This window comes from Rattus norvegicus, chromosome 13, assembly GCF_021556685.1.
Source record: "Rattus norvegicus strain SHRSP/BbbUtx chromosome 13, alternate assembly SHRSP_T2T, whole genome shotgun sequence".
In the NCBI taxonomy this organism is placed as follows: Eukaryota; Metazoa; Chordata; class Mammalia; order Rodentia; family Muridae; genus Rattus; species Rattus norvegicus.
Window position 1 is genome coordinate 103,189,474 of NC_141546.1, and position 19,527 is coordinate 103,209,000.

Below are 19,527 nucleotides of genomic sequence, written 5' to 3' on the forward strand. Positions count from 1 at the left end.
GTTGAAGGAATCAGAGAAAGAACTGGAAGAGCTTGAAGGGGCTCGAGACCCCAAAAGTACAACAATGCCAAGCAACCAGAGCTTCCAGGGACTAAGCCACTACCTAAAGACTATACATGGACTGACCCTGGACTCTGACCTCATAGGTAGCAATGAATATCCTAGTAAGAGCACCAGTGGAAGGGGAAGCCCTGGGTCCTGCTAAGACTGAACCCCCAGTGAACTAGTCTATGGGGGGAGGGCGGCAATGGGGGGAGGGTTGGGAGGGGAACACCCATAAGGAAGGGGAGGGGGGAGGGGAATGTTTGCCCGGAAACTGGGAAAGGGAATAACACTCGAAATGTATATAAGAAATACTCAAGTTAATAAAAAAAAAAAAAAAAGAAATGTATCTGAGGATGACCTCGAACTCCTGACCATCTTATTCCACCTCCCGAATGCTGGGGCCACAGATGCATGTCACAATGCCCAGTTTCCACAGGGCTGTGGACTGAACCCAGAGGGGTGGGCATGCAGAGCAAACACTCTTCTGACTGAGCTATAACTCCAGCCCCTCTTCATTTCCACATATTCTGATGACTAGTTGGTGACGCCACACATGAACGTTCAGTCTAGGGCCGGAGAGAACTGAGCAAGAAGTTGGCTGTGTAGATCTTATTGTCTGTGACAAGGTTTTTTGATCACTGTGACTTAAAAGTACAAAGTTTATACTAAATGCTGTAATGTAGTGAAAGCTTAGATTGCCCCAGCCCCTCTGGGAAGAGGCTTGCTGCTTGAATAACACTTGGGTCAGCCCAATGAAGGAGTTAGGGTTAGGGTTAGAAGATAATGTTCTGTAGCTCAAAGTCATCAGGAAGGACCCCGAGGAGCTGGATTCAACCCCTGCTTTGGCTGGCTCTGGCTTCTATCCCTGATAACGCTGAAAACATTAGGCACAAAATCCTAAACGTTCTAGGGGACCTTACCAAAAAAAAAAAAAAAAGGTTCAAGAAAGGGACTTGTTCAGATACTCTCTTCCCTCAAGGCTTGTCCCTCAGCAGATCCTCACGATCCTGCCACTGTCCTCAGAGGGCGACTTGCTTCCCTGGGCTTTGTGCAGTCTTCCTGGGGGACTTTTCAAAATAGCATTTTCCCTGAGATGCTGCAGACTGAGGATGATGCTAACGGAAGTGAGAACAGCCGTCCACCTAACATTCCAGGTTCATGGTAATTGCCAGACCTGATCCATCCAACAGCTTACCCAAAACCTCTTCTCTCCCATCCCACTCTCTCACAAAGATAATGCTCTTCACTCCACACTGCCACAGTATTCTATAAAAAGTAACGCTTCAGAAACTCAGATCGGGAGGTAGCACAGAATGGAATAAATATGAGATACACTTTGAACCCGATCGATTAGTGACTGACCGTCAGCGGCTCTTATTCGTGAACTGAATTTGGATAGGGTCAATGGCTTTTAAAGTGCTTTTTGAAAATGGAAAAATAAATCAGGAGACAAAATTATGGGACAAAATGTCCCCAGGGAAGACAGAAATGGCAAATTTAGTACAACTGTGTGATTCCAGCAGAAACGAGAACTAAATGGGAATTTAAAGATACTTTTAATTAATATACTTTAAGTGTTTTCCATTTATTTGTGAATTTAAGTGTGTGTGTGTGTGTGTGTGTGTGTGTGTGTGTGTGCACACGTATGCACCGAGGGGTGCATATGGAAGTCAGAGGACTACTTACAGGAACTGGTTCTCGCCATCTACCATGGACGAATAGAAAGTACCGTCTCCTACTTCTGAAGGAGTGAACTCAGGTCACCAGGCTTGGCGGCAGGTGCCCTCACCTGCTGAGCCATACCTCATTAAGGTACTTTTAAAAACATATTTTACTTTTTATGTTCTTAGTAGATCAGATGCAATTAGCTGCAATGTTTACCAAGGAATTTTTTTCTTGCCTGCTGTCTTATACATTCTATGTGTATCCTGTCTGTCTTGGCTTGTCTGGAGCAACAATTTAAGATACAATAAGAGGTAAAGACTTGAAATAACGTGTCGTATATGTTTACATATATGCATCAACAGATCAAAAACAATACCAGGAAGTGTCTCCATGACTTGGCCTAAGCAAGGTAACATCTCAGAAACTGCCTCGATAGAAATTACAATATATATATATGTGTATATATATATATATATATATATATATGAATGACACAGGATGGAATTGTCTGGCATCAGTGGGAGGAGAAGCCCTTGGTCCTGTGAAGCTCGTTTCCCCTGTGTAGGGGAATGCCAGGGCATTGACGTGGGAGTGGGAATATCTTCATAGAAGCAGGATGAGGGAGGAGGAATGGGGGGGGAAAGAGGATAACATTTGAAATGTAAATACATAAAGTATCCAAAAAGAGAAATCACAAATAATAAATAACCATACCTCAGGAAATATCTGCAGAGATGATAATCTGGTTTACTCTTTTACTTGTCTTGATGAGCTGTGCCTATGCAGACAGAAATGTTCACTAAATGCACCTTAAAATCTTTATCCTTCTGAGGGAGATGGAGTAGAAGCTTTCCAATAATTGAGGTGGGGGTGGGGGCCAGAGACAGGACTCAGGAGCTAAGAGTGCTGGAAGCTCTTACAGAAGAGCAGGATTCAGTCCCCAGCACCCATGTTAGGGGGCTCAAAACTGTCTGTAATTCCCATGCCAGGACATCTTTTGCCCTCTCTTCTGGTTTCCATGGGTACTGATCTTACAGGGTACACATAAACACATGTAGGCACAATACATGTAAATTTAAAAATAAATCTTAAAAATGTGCCTAAATAATTATACAGGACATCTTATGTTCCAAGAACTTTTTTCATAGAATCATTGGTTTATAGAATGAACTCACTTGAGCTGACTTAATTACCCACTCTGTGTTGATGGATGGCTGTCTTATTTTTATTTTTATTTATTTTTCTTCCCTCCCTTCCTTTCTCTCTTTCCTTCCTTCTCTCCTTTTCTTGATTTCTTTATTTCTTCTGAGACAAGGTTTCCCTGTGTAGCCCTGGCTGTCCTTAAACTCAGAACCCCCTGCCTCTGCCTCCTGCACACTGGGATTACAGGTGTGAGTCGCCACCATGGTACCAGTCCACACAGACTCATTTGCTGCTTCTTAAGGAAAATCTACAGGGCTGGAAGTGCCAAGACCCAGAATCCACGCCCTCAGAACTTTAACATATGCCATACGATTCCTCTCCACAGTGGCTGCCATGTTTATTGCGAGCGATTTAAGGTAGGTTTCCCCCTCTTTCGGTGTAGCAGTATAACTCTTTCCTAACTGGTTTGCTTATGAAAGTGACATCTCATTTCAATTCCATTTCCTCCATGACAAGTGAGGTTGGCTGCCTTCTGTTCACTGGCTCTGAAAACATTTGAGTGTTTGCATTTGTGTGTACATGCACATATGCGTGCATGCGTGTACCTGTGTACACATATGATTGCAGTCCTATGCATGGTAGCACATGCATGCCTGTGGAGGTCAGAGAACAGTTTGAAGAGTTAGTTGCTTCATATTTGTTTTCAAAATTTCAGTTTTCTAATTGAAACGCTGCAGTTCCTCATCCACTTTGCTAGCATTCCTGCTATGCTGCTGGCTTCTCCCTGGGTCTCTAGCCTCCCCACCATGCTGCTGGCTTCTCCCCATGTCTCCAGCTTCCCACCATGCTGATGGCTTCTCCCTGGGTCTCCAGCCTCCCACCATGCTGCTGGCTTCTCCCTGGGTCTGGGGTGTAGTTCTTGGCTTCATTCACCTGTTTGTTTTCATCTTTGTTGAGCTCTTTGGTAAGTTTTCCATGCGTGCTTTTAATTTTTTTTAAAAAAGTTCTTTGTATGTGCATGAGGGTTTGGCCTGCAGGTATGGGTGTGCACCATGCGTGTACACGGTTCCCTCAGAGGCTGGAGGGTGTTGGAACCTTGGAGTAAGAGTTGCAGATGGTTGTGAGTTGCTTCATGGGTATGGAGACTGAACCTGGGTCCTCTATGACAGCAGCAGGCCCTCTTAACCACCGAGCCCCACCTCTAGCTCCTGGATGTTTGAATTCTTATCATTCACTTTTACCTATCCCAGTAGCTCTGAATGGGAGGTTGAGCTATGGTCCTGGAGAGGAGTCACACTGCCTTCCTTTGCCACACCTTCTGTGTGACAATGCATCTAGTAGGTCTAGCTCTCTCCCAGCTTTACAGTGGGGTCATCTCAGTGAGCAGCTACATTTTCATCATTGTTAATTCAGCACCGAAAGGAATCATTTCATCAAGTCATTCCCACACACATTTCCCTTCTGTAGAGGGCCGCAATAACATTCGCCACCACAAGATGGCGCTGGCTTCCACTGCGCCCCACGTGGAAAGCTGGGATAGCTTTCGCCATTACAAGATGGCGCTGGCCTCCGCCCCGCCAGCCGACTTCCTTTCAGGAAGTTAACTGTGCGCATGTGCAAGAGTGCCTTCGTGCCAGGTCTTTGCCCACTCCGGGGCGTGCCTAATGAGACCATGGGTAAGCGACCAATCAGGCATGGACGCGCTGCGCTAGGGTGTATATAAGCCGCGCCATTCTGGGGCTCGGGTCTCTCCTCTTCAAGATGCAATAAACGCTTTGCTGCAGAAGGATCCTGGTGTCCGCGTGTCGTTCTTGCTGGCGAGACGATAGCACGCGACACCCTTCTGCTTCGTTCTTTCCCTCCCTCTCCCCATGATCTCCACACCCTACGGCTGGTAGAATTCTGATACTCAGAAGCTACAGAAATGCCAGGCAGGTGTAGTGGCCAGCCTATAGTAATTCCACCACTTTACAAGGCAGTCGCGTCGGGATGACGCGACCCCCCAAGAACTCACACAAGACCGTCCTTGTTGTAATCACATGAGGTTTATCGATAGGAACCAGTGCACTGGGGTCAAGACTCGTATCCCACGCAGAGGCAGTGGAGTTCGACCCTGAGAGGCTGGGAGAAGAGGTATTTAAAGGGAGAAACCACAACCTGAGGGGGCAGGGATGGCGTCATTGGAAAGTGGGTAGAATAACAGTGAAAAATCACAAGGAAAAACTTTCTGTTTTTCAAGATTATTTCCTAGGAGAAGCTGTCTCCTGCTTCTCAGATTGTTTAACTTCATGGTCCGCTAGTTCCTGGGAGAAGCTGCTTCCTGCTTCTCAAGATTGTTCTCTAAGATTTATGGTCAGCTAGTTTCTGGGAGAAAGCTGTTGAGCCGGCCAATGTAATTACCCATTCTATAGCCCTAGGAGAGGCTTCTTGGAACATACAATTCTGGGGCCTAACCTGTTTTTTTTTCTTCTGCTGTAAACTTTGTGTCTAGGGGTGCCACTTTAAAACTTTTACCTTTCAAAACAATCCACCAAGCAATATTGTCTCACAAGAGTAGCCCAATCAGTGAGCTCTGGGTTTGCCTGAGACCCTGCCTCAGTGAATAAGGTAACAGGGGAAGACACTTGATGTCAGTAAGCCTTGGGTCTCCACACTCAGGCCTCACATGAAAGGAGAGATGGCCACAGAGGCCCTATAGAGGCTAGGACAACATGGCGGCAGTGTGGCCATCTGGAATGAGCCTGCAGCATTCAGATATACGGTGAACCAGTAGCCAGCTAAAGATCCCTAGGGAGTCATGGCTAGGCAGAAAGTAGAGCTATGGTTTACTCTGCTGTGACGCTTTCTGGTAAGATGACACTTTTGTATGTTCTGCTATAAATACGCCCTTGAGACTAGGATCTGTGCTTTCCTCACCCGGGGCCCTTCTCCTCTGTGGTGCTGTTTCTCTAGGACCCTGTGTTAAAGCTGTTTCATATTCAGCGGTCTCTCGGATGTGTTATTATGGAGGGAGGATCTTGTCTCTCACACAGCAATGATGTATAAAGACGCCCAGTTAGGGCAATGGACACACAGTGCTGCTGTGTTCAGGGCTGGAAGACAAAGGCAGCCCAGCACACCCTTTCCTGCATATCCTGCAGGTGTAGTCCATATCCTGCAGGTGAGTTTCTGGCTGGACGGGTGGGTTCTGTGTTGCTCTCAGACTGAAGCGTTAACACCTTGCTCTCAAATGTTGGGAGATCAACGTGTGCTGCTAAATCAGTGGCATCGGAGTGGCAGATGGTACCCAAGCAGGGCTCACCCCGCTTCCTCCTGCCCGCTCCTTCCCTGGCACAGCATCTTTGCCTGGGTAACGGGAACTGATCCAAAGGAGACCTGTCTGTCATAGGGGGTGGGGGGTCAGCTTTGCCAGAGCTGGTTTGTGAGGGTAAGTGAAGACGGGAAAGGTGTTACCACAGAAAGGCTGCCTTGGGTAACTGAAGAAGTCTGGGAGACGGTGGTGGAGACAGAGGTAAATCCTATCTTTTGTTAGAGGTTGATTATACTTAAAGGTGGGCTGGCTAGGTAGAACACTGCCTGCCTGCTGCCCTCTGCCCGCTGCCTGCTGCCCACTGCCTGCTGCCTGCCTGCATTTCTTTCTTCCCTCTGCTCCCCTCCCTTCCCCTTCCTTCCCTTCCCCTCCCCTCCTTCTCCTTCCCCTCCCTTTCCTTCACCTTCCCATCTACCAATTCCTTTTTTACCCTACCATTTCCTTCCCAACTCCTCTTCCTGTTGGCCTACCTTTCTTCCTTCCCCTTCCCTCCCTTCCTTTCCCTCCCCTCCCCTCTCTCCTTTCGTCCCACCCATTTTCCTGCAAATGGCATCGCTTCACTATCTTTAAATGGTTGGACACAATTCCATTGTGTGTCCATTCTTTATCCATCCATCTACCGATGGACATCTAGGCTGATTCTATTTTCTTGCCGTTTTGACTGCAACAGCAATAGGTGAATCCACCGTGACCTGGGTCTTCCTGGAACAGGAGCAGCCACAAGGAAGCACCGTAGATGGTGCTGACCCAAACCGATGTGCTGGGCGTGGGTCCTAAGGAGAAACTCCTGGATCGTTCTTTGATCCAGCAAAGGAGCTGGTGAGGAACAAGGGAGCAGTGAGGCTACAGTGGGCTTCACCCAGCAGATACTCGAGAGGTGCCTCCTACAGTTGGCAGAGAATGAGACACGCGCAGCCAAGACAAGCTTCACTTGAACTCTATCCAAGATAAGAGGCTCCAGCCACCTGCTCACCGCTCATGTCTGACACCACCGTCTGTTTAGAGCCAAACTCTCAGTGGGGCATGGGGTTGGGACAGCTCTGTGTTTGTACCTGTCTGTCCATGGTGACAAAGAAGGAATTAAAGGCAGAAGGCAAGATCTCGAACGATAGTCACCACAGGAGGCAAACTTATGCCAAGTCTCTGGACAGAAAGGAATCTTGATATGGATGGGAGACAAGATTAGCTCAAGTCACCAGTCAGGAGGAGCCTGGGGTCCTCACGTCGGGCAGATCTGTGCTGAAGGGCTGTGCTGGGAGTCCTGGAGTGCCACCCAGATGAATCACTTTCCCTACACAGGGAAGACTGATCTTTCCCTCAGAAGCTGTGTTTTGGGAGGGTGCTGGGGAGAAAAAAGCCCAAAACGCAGATGAGTGGATGAGTCTGGAAGTGGATCCGTGGTGAGGTTTACAATGTCTGGAGTTTGACGTTAACCACTGTACGATCGCTTAGAGATTTAGCGATTCTTATTAAGCCTGCATGTATTCAATGGGGTTTTCTTTCTGGTATTGTTTTTACATGTTTCAGTCCCTCTATACTAAATATACAGAAATAAGCAATGAGCCACGTGTGGTGGTCTAGGGAGGCAGGAGCATCTCTGGGTTCACCATTAGCCTGGGCTATGTTGCAGGTTCTAGTCCAGCCAGCACCATATGGTGAGACCCCGGTCCAAAGTGAAAAAGCAAATAAGTGAATGGATACATAAATAGGTAAAATAAGAAATAACCACCTAAATACCTTACACTACATGGCAGTTGTAAAGGGTAGAAAAGACCCTGAAAACCCGAAGTAGGAAAAAAAAAAACCCAAAGCAAGTAATTATATCTTTTGAGCTTTAGAGAAAAGCTGAAGGTCTCATTCTCTGTCCACACCACACCCTGTGCACATCTGTCACTTTGTATCGGTGTGCAAAGCTAGCAATGTCCGGAGTGTGTGTGTGGGGTGAGGGTGGGGGGCTTGTCTAGCTCTTTCAACTAACTGGGACGAGAGATTTGGGTTTGAACCTCTTCACAGAATTTTGCCATCCTTCCCCAAGCTGCAACCTTGAGTCACATCAAAACCCTGATTATCTTTTAGAACCAATGAGGAGCTGGGCTTGCTGAGAGCCTGGGTGGATGTGTGTGTGTGTGTGTGTGTGTGTGTGTGTGTGTGTGTGTGTGTGTGTGTGTGTGTGTATTCATTCCTTAGCGAGTGTGAACAGCCTGTCTCCGCTGTTTGTGTATTATAAACGCCTGTTCATTTTCTGGTGACTTGAAACAACAAAAGATGTTGATGGAAACATGTTTTTGTTTTTGCTGCTTCTTTTTTTTTTTTTTTTAAATTACATTCACAAAACCTGATCTCTGGAAAATTAAACTGGCTACTCCCTTTTGTGTCTTTTTTGTTTGATAGTACACATGCATGCTCCTTATTTGAAACGAAAAGAGAAAATGTTTTTCTACGACATCCAAAGCACTAGCACTAGGTTTTAATGGCTGATTTGATTGAATTTCCTTCAGGGGGGAAAAAAAAAACCGTCCTTGCTGGAAACTAAGAAATAGTGAATCCATTAAGAATCTTCCATTAAGTGTAAGAAAATCATTTCTCTATTGTAGAGATGCAGCCAGAAGAAGTCACAGTGCCCTCAGCCATGTTTGGCAGCGGCGGCAAAAATTCAGTTCATTTGCCGGGCCCTACTGTTTGCGCGACTGTCAGTCAGAGCTTATAGCCCTCAGTCTCTGTTAAGACGCTGGCTCTCCCTTCCAAGGAATAATTCTGTCTATGTGCTGCTGCGAGATCTGGAGTGGAAGGAGGAGGCTGGAGGATTGAATAGAGATTAGATCTGCATAGATGTATTCTGATGGAAAACTCACTAGAGTCTCCATGAATATGTCCGGTCCCTCTTGATTGTTGGGTGCCAGTGGACGATTCCTAGCAAAAGACCAACCAGTAGGTGGATAAGCAAAGCCAGAGCGGGGCAGATCCGTGCATTAATGCCTCGCTTTGATCTGGCTTTTTAGCTGATGTTACGGGCGCCAGTAGAAGACAAGAATGCTGTGTAGGATGACGTCATTATACAGGTGAAGGCAGGTACAAGATAGAACGAGGCCTGTCATTGGACGAGAAGGAAGGATGGGTGGGAGAAAAGTTTAAGAGAGGAGGGGAGACTGGAGTGAGCGGGGAAGCAGACGAGAGAACACGAAGGTGGATGTTAAGATTCCTCTCTGCACATTTACAGGTTGTTATGAATATTCTTAAGGGATGGATGTGTACAGGGCTTTGTATGTCTAGGTGGGCAACTATGTACTATCAATTGGATCAGAGGTTATTGTGTTGTGTATTCTTTCATGTGGCGATTTAATTGAATTCAAGAGAGTCTGTGGTGGTTGGAGACATTGGGCCGCCACAGAATTGGGATGTGTATGTCTGGCATGGTGGCTGTCTGGCATGGTGGCAGCCTGCCTTGGGAACTAGATGGGTAGAGAGATTGTTGCCAGGCTCAGAGAGAGACCATCAGCAGTGTGATATGGGATGGAGCAGAGTGGGTGAGAGGCTTTGCTGACCGAGATGAAAATATTCAACAGATGTCATGGGGCACTATGTTGCCAGATCCAGTGCAGGATAAAAGATAGCATATTTTTTTATAATTTTATAGCAACAATGCTAGGCCAGAGGTGAAAGCCAATTGTGTCAGCAACAGCATGAGCCACTGTTGGGAGTTGGTCTGTAGGTTTTTCATAGTGAGACCAAGAAAGTCACGATAACACCTGCACTGAAGGAGAGGAATCGTAAGCTTAGGTCCATGGATCTTAAGAGGGAGCAGCAAGAATGCTTTGGTTTGCTCTTGAGTGAGACGTAATCTTCATTATGGCCAACAGAAGACAAGCTTGCCCTTGGCTTTAGAGTGGCTTGTCTACTTTATAAGGTGTTGCGTGTAAGCAGCCCTGGAAGGAGACTTGATGCCGATCCCCCATCATGGCTTGTTATGTGAGACTACTGGAAACAGCGATGAAAGTCAGCGAGTGGCTGAGAGAAAGGCAGAAGTATTAGAAGCCTATAAACAGGGCTGGAGAGATGGCTCAGTGGTTAAGAGCACTGACTGCCCTTCCAGAGGTCCTGAGTTCAATTCCCAGCAACCACATGGTGGCTCACAACCATCTGTAATGGTGATCTGATGCCCTCTTCTGGTGTGTCTGAAGACAGCGACGGTGTACTCACATGTATTAAATTAATTAATTAATTAAAAATACTTAGGTTTAAAAAAAAGAAGCCTATAAAAAACTAGCCCCCAGCAGAAGTATTCATTTCGAAGACCCTAGGGTTAGCCAATAGAACCTGACTTTAACCTCAGTAATCAATTACTCACTCACTCAGTGAATAAGTATTTAGTCATTTAGTCAAAGAACCAAATGGTAATCCAAACCTTCGCAGAATGCCTGCCCTTTGCTCTGTATTTAGGAACCAGAGAAGATACTAATGTATGCATGTGTGCACAAGCATGCTGTGTCTTAAGAACGGTAGCAAAATAAATACTGTTTAAGATGATAATAGCAGTCCCACCATCCAGCAAAGATAACACAGCACATTCCCCATAGTTCTGCATTCCTGAGAGAAACACACCACAGCTACACTTCCTGCCTTCTTCTTTCTTGCCATTAGGTTGGGGTCATGTGACCACCAGGTGTGAGCAGAAGCAACAGAAGCTGGTGTCACAGAACCTCACTGTCCATTGTCCCCTGCTATGGACTCCATGGCAGGTAGCCAGAGCTCTGTAAGGCTTCCGTGAGATAGAAGCAGATCTTCAATATCTCTTCTGTGTGAGAGAAGGAGCTGACTGACAATGTGATGTACTGAACACGGGCAGAGAGATTTCCCACAAGCATGAATAACTTCCAGGTAAGAATTCCAACTCATTAACTTACCCATCTCTTGGCCTGGAGGCAGGATTAGACTCCTTTGTAACCACAAAAGAGTGTTAGGTGCAAGGAAGAGCTCTAGAGTCAAGGGGAAGGGATTTTTGTATTTGTTTAGTCTTGTGAAATACATACTTAAAGATAATCCAGGTAAAATTAATACATCACAGAGAAGCAAAGAATAAAGTTATGAAAAGACAGGTCATAGAGAGCCAGGGGGAAGGTCTAACACAGCGGCTCTCACCCTGTGGCTTGTGATCATTGGAAAACATGTATTTCCAACCGTCTTAGGAACTGAGGCACTGCTCTGTAGCAAACTTACAGTTACAAAGTAGCAACAAAAATAAACTTATGGTTGGGAGTTTCTAAGCAGGCGAGGACAGGATGCCTCGCCTCAAACAAGGGACTGCAAAGAACTAAAAGCCCAAAAGGCTGAAGAAGCATCAGAACCAAAGGAGCTGACCTCTCCCCAAAGAGACTTCCTGCAGATTTATCTCATAGACATAAGGTGCATGAGGCCTGAGTGTAGAAGACAGAACCCAGGGCCTCACGGCCCCAGTGGCAGAAAACAGTGAGGGAAACGATTCTTTCACTTCTTGGTTCAAGCAGGAACAAACCGTGTTCTCTGGCCCATTTTCATTCCCTGATGTCTTGGAAGTACGGAGAAACTGTGTTTCTCCCAGTAACATGCTTTCCTGACCCAGGGCATCAAGAAGGGATGGACATGCTCCCTTTGGGAGCTTTGGGATGAGTTAGCTGGGCTTTGTTTAAGGCGGGGACAGCAGAGAGAACCCCAAGCCCTAGTCCCAGGACTGACAGAGGAAACAAGTTCACCTTGCTCTCCTAATTATGCAGTGAGCTCTTTTTGGACCATATGCAGGTACTTAGCGACCCCACCTGGAACTCTGAAAGCAGCTACCAGCATCAAACTTTCTTTTTTAGAGATGGATTAATCATGATTCAGAGGAGAATTTACCAGTGCACTGCAGGCAGTAGTATCTAGGCCTGCCTTCAGACCTGACCCATCAGAAGTCCTCCGAGTATCCTCAAGTTATTACTTACAAAAATCTATATTCCATCTCTGCGGCCCTAGACCCAATGGGGGGGCTCTCTTGGGGCCACTTTTCCCCTTCTACCTGGCAGCCATGCTCCCTGTCCCGCATCTTCTCTGGATGGTCTTTCCTCCTCTCCTTCCTTCCCCCCCCTCTCTCCCTGCCTCCCTCCTCCCCTGCCCCCCTCTTTTCCTCTGCTTCCTCTTCTCTTGCCCAGGAATTCTAAAATCCCGCCTCTGTTTCTCTGCCCAGCCATTGGCTGTTGGCATCTTTATTCACCAATCAGAACCAACTGGGGGCAGGACACTGCAAACAGGTTTTTGGGGAACCTAATTAGCACGAGAATACAAACAGCTACATTTACCTTGGTCTTTATAAGCAGATTGTCTCACACCTTTTGTTACAGTGACAGAAGCTATCACTACAGTGACTATATTAGTTATTTTTCTCACTGCTTTGACAAAACACCTGATTGAAGCAACGTAGGGAGGAAAAGGCCATTGTGGTTCGCTGTTTGAGGAAGGGTCTGTTGTGGTTCATCATTTGAGGGTGCAGCCCATCATGGCGGGGAAAGAGTTGCTGCAAGAGACTGAGACGCGTGATCACACTGAATTCACAGTCAGGAACCAGAGAGTAGTGAATGCTGGTGCTCAACTCATTTCCTCCTTCCTGTACAGCCTTGGAGCCTAGCCAATGAGATGATGCCAACTAGTATTTAGGGTGGATCTTCCTACCTCAGATAACTCCATCTGTAAATTCCTCACAGGCATGCCCAGAGGTTTTCCCTCAGATTCTAGACCCTGTCAGAATGACAACTCATCACTGTCACGGGGACTATTTCGGTTTATTCTCTACATTATTATTGCTCCTGCCGATGAGAAATAGTCATTACATATTGCGAGACTAAATGAGTGCCCGAGGAGAACAGAATTTAAACCCAAACCCCCAAAGCTTCTGATTCTCCCAATAATGGCATCACTGCTCTTGAAGATGGTTCCTTGCTCAGAGGTTTGCTGCTGGGGCCGGAGGAGATGACGGAGGTCACAGTGATCTGTAAGCTGTGCAGATAGCATCATTCAGCGCCTTAGCTGTGTGCTTACCTCGAGCCATCTGTTTCTTCAGTGTATTCTTATGGTGTGTTTCAATTTCTTTCATATGCAGATTTTTATAATGAAAAGTTTAAATTAATTTTTCCTCTTGGAATATATCGTTACTTCCTGTTATTCAAAGAAAGTTATGGAAAGTTCGGGGGTAGAAGCTTTATCTCCTACTGGCTGGTTTAGTGTCATGATTTCACACCAAGCCAACAACTGTATTATTATTATTATTATATATATGTATATATATACACATATATACATATGTGTGTGTGTGCGCGCGCGCGCGTGCACGAGCCTATGTGAGTTTATGTATATCATGTAGGGTCAGGTGTCTGCAGAGCCCAGAGAAAATTGGATCCCCTAGAACTAGCGTCATAGGTAACTTTGACCCAACTGATTTGAGCGCTAAGAACCAACCCAGGTCCTCTACTATAGCAGTAAGCACTCTTAACCACTAAGCCATCCATCTCTCCAGCCTCTGGAAATTAAGTCTATAAGAAATATTCACATGTACACATCACAGAGAAACACTAAGAGGCAAGGCAAGTGGCTCCAACATACATAATCGAATATGTACGGAGCTCTACAAACACTGGAAATAGGAGGAGATATCACGTTTGATGAGAAACCGGCTAAAAATAATCTAAATCTGATTATAAATGTCAAGAACATTCAAGAAGCTCTAGAGTTCCAATAGAGAATAAAAGAAAAAAAAAAAAAAAACCACACCAGGCACATTGCAGTACTGATGCTTTCATATAATTAACAAAGGAATCTGTAAGAGCAAAGACAGCCTTGTCTGAAGAGGAAAATAAAGATGAAGAATGCAGCCTCAGCTATCAAAGCTGAAGACAAAGGAAACGCGGTTTTGAAGTCTAAAACAAATGAATGCGATCCAAGAATGCTTTCCTCCAGAGTTACAGAGAAGTCCCGCCAGAAACAAAGAACCTTGCTGGGATCCGTCAGATGGTCAGAACGTGCCGTCCACAGTCACGTGCTAGAAGAAGCCGCAGCGAGTTCTTCATGGGAGGAAAATGATAGCTCAGGAGAACAGGGAAGGGAGGAGGAAAGGATGGTGCCATGTGCCGGCCTGTGGGTGGAGATGCACAGACGCCCCCGCAGAAGCTGGACGGTCACCAGCGTCAGACGCCCCCGCAGAAGCTGGACGGTCACCAGCCTCTTCTTGGCACGCCAGCAGCTGGGCCCTTCGAGTTGTCTCCTTCTCGCCACGGGGATTCAACAGAGAGAAGCAAACAAAGCTCCTTGGGAATCCGGTTCGCCCGGAGTGCTCTTCCTTACCCCTTGCCTTTTTCTTAGCAAACAATAGCTTGAAGATTAACCCCGTCCCACGAAGGGAGATTTTATCCAGATACCAGGCCTCCATAACTTCACCTTCCCGCCATCCTGAAGTTAAGTTCTTTCTTTCCCAGATCAACAGCTTGCCACAAGCTTTGGCTGCCTGAGCCATCCTCTGTGTCCTTCCTCTGAACCAGGGGGTTATGGGAGCTGAGGAAAGAGCTGTGGGTCTGCCCTGCGTTCCTCAGAGCTGAATGAGGAAAAGAAATAAAAGGGAAAGGAGAAGACACCACTGTTCCTAGGTGTGGTGGTAGAAAAAGTTTATTACAGATGTGTGGGAGAGCACAGCCAGAGGCAGACACATGCGGGAAAGTCCAGAGCAGTCATGACCTTGATCCGTGTGGGGAGGGGAAGGAAGAGAGGAGAGCCAAGTACAGCAGCCAGCAGGCCAAAAGTAGGGGCAGAAAGAGTAGGCAACCAAGATGTTTAGACTCTATAAGAAAGCGCTTCTGGAGGAAGGGCAGCCCAGCCTCTGGGCTGAAGAGTCCACGGTTGAGGGCAGGGTATGCCAGCCGTGCCCTCTAACAGGTAGGGACTGAAGGATGTTGGGAGAACCTACAGGGTAGGTCCACCGAGCTATGCTAAATAAGAACCTCTGCTGTTGTCCAGCATTTGATACTTAACAAGAGCCCTTTCTCTCTCTCCCACACCTTGACCCCATGCCCTCTCTCTGTTTACTAATTTTATAATAGATCTGAATATTAGGGGCTATTGGATTTTTTTCTCCTTCCTTGAATCTTACCTAACTCCCGTAGGCAATTGTGACAGAGGTCTGGTTCAACCTACTCTCAGCATCCCAAGCCCTGAGCCCATCCACCTCACCCTCTCTTTTAAGGCACCATTAAGGGTGAGAGAAAATGTTTAATTAAGAAGTAAGTGCAGGGCTCGGGAGATGGCTTAGTGGTTAAGAGCACTGTTGATCTTCCAGAGGACCCAAGCTTCTCTCCCAACACTGGTGTCAGGAGGCCCACAACCACCTGTAACTCCAGTTCCAGGGGATCCAGGACCCTCTTTTGGCTTCTACAAGTACCCATGCACATGTAGCATATCCTCCCTCCCTCTCTCTCTCTCTCTCTCTCTCTCTCTCTCTCTCTCTCCTCTCTCCTCTCTCCTCTCTCCTCTCTCCTCTCTCCTCTCTCTGTTTTTCTTTGTCTGTCTCTGTCTGTCTTTCTGTCTCCTCTCTGTTTCTCTGTCTCTGTGTGTGTGTCTGTCTGTCTGTCTCTTTCTCTCTCCTCTCTGTTTCTCTGTCTGTCTGTCTCTGTCTGTCTGTCTCTTCTCCCTCTTTCTGTCTGTATCTGTCTGTGTCTGCCTGTCTGTCTGTCTGTCTCTCTTCTCTTTCTCTGTTTCTCTCTTCTCTCTCTCTCTCTCTCTCTCTCTCTCTCACACACACACACACACACACACACACACACACACACTCCACACACTAAAGAAAACAAAACTTTCTGGAAGATGAATTGGTTTAGCCGTACTAAAGGTCAGATGCTAAGAGAATGAGCATTACTGCAGACACAGGAAGGAGTCCCATATGGACTTGCGTCAGGAAGACAGAACACACAGAGACTGCTATCTGGACCATCCCGCCCCATCTTCCTTTCTGTAAAATGGAAACACACAACTACAGACATCTACTAGAAAAATGTATGTAGATAGTACCACATGTTGATTTTTAACAGGTGTTTTTTTTTAAAACAACTATGACAGTCTTTCGTGTACATGCCAGAAAAATTTCAGCCTTCCAAAAAATTTGCATAGAAAAATCCGATAAATAAAAAGGACATACAAGTTGAAAGTAGGTAAAATATTTGTAGCAAGAATGTATTTGTTAAACACAGTCATTAAAACATGCAGAATTTCACCAGGAAACATCTTGCTTTGCGTGACTTAGTACCCATTCCTGGCCAACCAGATTCAACTGCTTTGATCTGTTTTAGAATGTCCATTGCTGAGCTCTAAACCCCTACCTGCCTACCCATGGGTCAGCTAACCTGCTTTTCCTCAAGTTTTCTGAACTATCCAACTGAAGCCTGGATTTTAGATAGGAATTCAAGCCTGTGGTTATCCAGGGAGCAGGGTTGAGCAGGGCCTTCATGGCGTGGCTGTGAACCCCTCACTCACGTTATTCTTAGGACGGAAGCAATTGTGCAGAATCCCATGGCTTCTCTTAGGTCTCACGCTGTAAACTGGCTCTGAACTTGGTCACTGTGCCCTTCTGTGGGTTCTGCACGGACACGCTTGCTGGCTTTAAGTCTATGCTGTGCTGAGCAGGGGATTTCAGTGCAGAGGAAAACATAGGTTGAGGAACGAGGTGATGCCAGTGTCTCTGTTCTGTTCTTGTTTATTCAGATGGGGTTTCCGCCCCATTTCAAGGTCTCCTTGAATACCCATTTCTAGTGTGTCACCAGCCGTCACACGGTCCTCGGGCTGCACTGCAAGGTGACCAGACCAGTGGTAAAATATGGAAGGCGTTGGTCTCTCCTCTCTGTGTTCTCCCCCTACAGTGATAACATCAAAGACTGCCAGGCTCGGGCTTCCGTCTTCTGTGTCTGTCAGCGTTTGTCACCAATAGTAGGCAGACCTCTTTGCAAAATCTGGTGAGCATGGCTTTGAATCTTCTGTTAGGGTCATATGCTGTAGACAGATTGACACAGGAATTTGTCAGGTAATTGTCAGGGACGACGTGGGCTGGTCCTCTGCAGGAAATGACATTCTTCAGCCGTTTACTACCAGCAGCACCAGCTTGGTTTGCTGGGTGGCTCCATCGCAGTGTGAAGTCCTCACGTACTGTAAGGGTGAAAGCATTGATTGCTGACTTCAACTGGCACTCAGTCAGAGGCCTTCAGCCCCTGCCTGGAGTGGAATCTCAATGGTCGGAGCCTTACGACCTAATGAAATTTGAAGCATGGGACCCTGAGAGTTGAAAGAATTGACTTTTTAAAGTAGGTTTTCCGTACCCAACATTCCCACCATTTCTCCTTAAAGATGAAGGCAGAGGAGGGAAACACAGGTGGGCGGGGACAGGAGAGCGTGGGGAAGGTCTGTAGTTACAGGAAGAGGGATTACAGATTGTCAACATGTCATAAAGGGTATGTCTGCTCAGCATCTTGTGTCCCGAGAGGCTCACCACAATTGAACAGGGGCGTATCCAACATGCCTCCCCTGCTCGCCCTGGCTGTGGAAGAACCTGTGGTCTGGGTTGAAGAAGACCAGAGATCCACAACCCGCGCTTCCCAAGCCACAAGCGAGCTCACTAATAAATATATTTTATCAGCATATTCATCAAAGAATTGCATCAATCAGAGCATAAATATTGGACGTGACGCAATACCTTTTCCCATCTTAAAGGGAGCCATCTGGGTGCTTTTTCTTAGGCCCAAATTGCTGACTTTTTAAGTTTCCTTCATCCGTAGCATTCACTTCCTATTGTATGCCCGGGTAAGATACAGTAGGTACAATTCAACCTAAAGATGTTCTCTGTCAACCGTAGTTTAATGGCTGCTGACCATCAATCTATGTGGCTGTCACGGCGTGTTCCCATCTCTGGGCTGTGTCACAGTGACCCAGAGGACCAGATGGCCCCCTCTTGTGTTAGCCGAGCTCCCTGACACGGCACCTGCTACTGTTGAGAGAGGATGGCCATCTACCTAACTCACTTTGTAGTGGGCGTCTGGAGTGCCTCGTCCTGTGGAACTGAACGGGGAGGGGGTGAGAGGGAGTCTGAGTGAGTTTAGGAGAGAGGCAGCAGCTACAGAACACTGTCATTGGATCGGGAATAAAAGAATCTTTCACCGTCATCCTGCTAATTATTTCTTCGCGTCCGTGTCCTCTACTCCAAAGTTGAAATCCTGTCAAAGCTGATGGACTGTCTGGAAGCCTCATCTACTCACAGCCTCGCTTGGGTCCAGCCTGTCTTCCTCCCTGCAGCTCTGTTCTGGGAATATGAAGGTATTAAGATCTGATACCTCAGAAAGAAAGCAGGCTTCAGAAAGGACATCTCCAACCTTCTCACAGACTGTGCTGTGAAACAGAGTCGCCAGCCAGGTCTCCGGCTCTACGCTTTCTTACGTTTTCTGTGCGGGAGACCTAAAATCTAAGCCACAGCGGAGTGTGTAATGCACACTTCAATCATCAGCTTAGCAGCCGGTGTGGAGAGCGCATTGGCACCTTTTAGTGCTATGCTCTCCTAGTGTTCTTTCCGTGAACAGACGAATGAAGGACTAAAGCTTCTTGTTGTCGTGTGCATATAGATGTCTAATGCATGTTAAAACAATAGATAATAGTGATATTGCAGAGCAGACACCTAGCTACTACGTTTAGAATAAAAAGAATCCTGCTGTCAGTACCTCTTTCCTCCGTCCCCAGGAAGATACACAAGCCAGTTGCAGGGTTGTGGTGGTTTGAGTGGGATGTGGTTCCCCTTGATCTCCAGCAGGTGGTGCTGTAATGGGAGGCCATGGCAACCTTGGGAGGAATGGTGAGCCTGCGGAAGTCACTGGGGCAGCCTTCTAAGGGCGAGCCCTTCCTTTCTTTCGGAGTCATGTATGCCTGCAGCCAAGCCAGGAAGTGAACAGCTTCTCCCTTCACATTCCCTAGAGCACTGATGGCAAGCTCAGCTTGGACCCAAAGCGATATAGGCCCAGGCTAGCGCAGACTAAAGCCCTGAAACCTGGAAACCCTGAATCCCTGCACTAAAACTCCAGTTTCTTCCAAGTCCTTTGACAGGTATTTGGTTACAACAGAGGAAAGAGTGATAAAAACGGGAAGTTATCTTCCCAGAGTCATTGCTGCAGCCAGGCATCACCCCACAATCAGTCTTTGGTAATGAAAATCATAGCAGTTAACATCACTGCTACTTTAGCTGGTAGGCAAAGCCCCTTCCTGATACCATGCAGTGAGTGAGGTGGAGTCAGGCTGCGAAGCCCAGGAGAAGCAGTGTAAACGCTAGGACCCCACAGGCTCATGTT

The 19,527-nt window shown here is 46.8% G+C and overlaps 2 long non-coding RNA genes across 2 annotated transcripts in view; one reads left to right on the forward strand and one right to left on the reverse strand.

Moving 5' to 3' along the window:
- The window catches only part of LOC102548648 (uncharacterized), a 132,100-nt gene that overhangs the window by 19,617 nt on the left and 92,956 nt on the right, over positions 1-19,527 (reverse strand). The window lies entirely within an intron of this gene.
- On the forward strand, positions 6,220-8,530 carry LOC148001874 (uncharacterized). The gene is made up of 2 exons (XR_015635779.1): positions 6,220-6,364; positions 6,834-8,530. It is a non-coding gene; the product is annotated as an uncharacterized LOC148001874 (long non-coding RNA).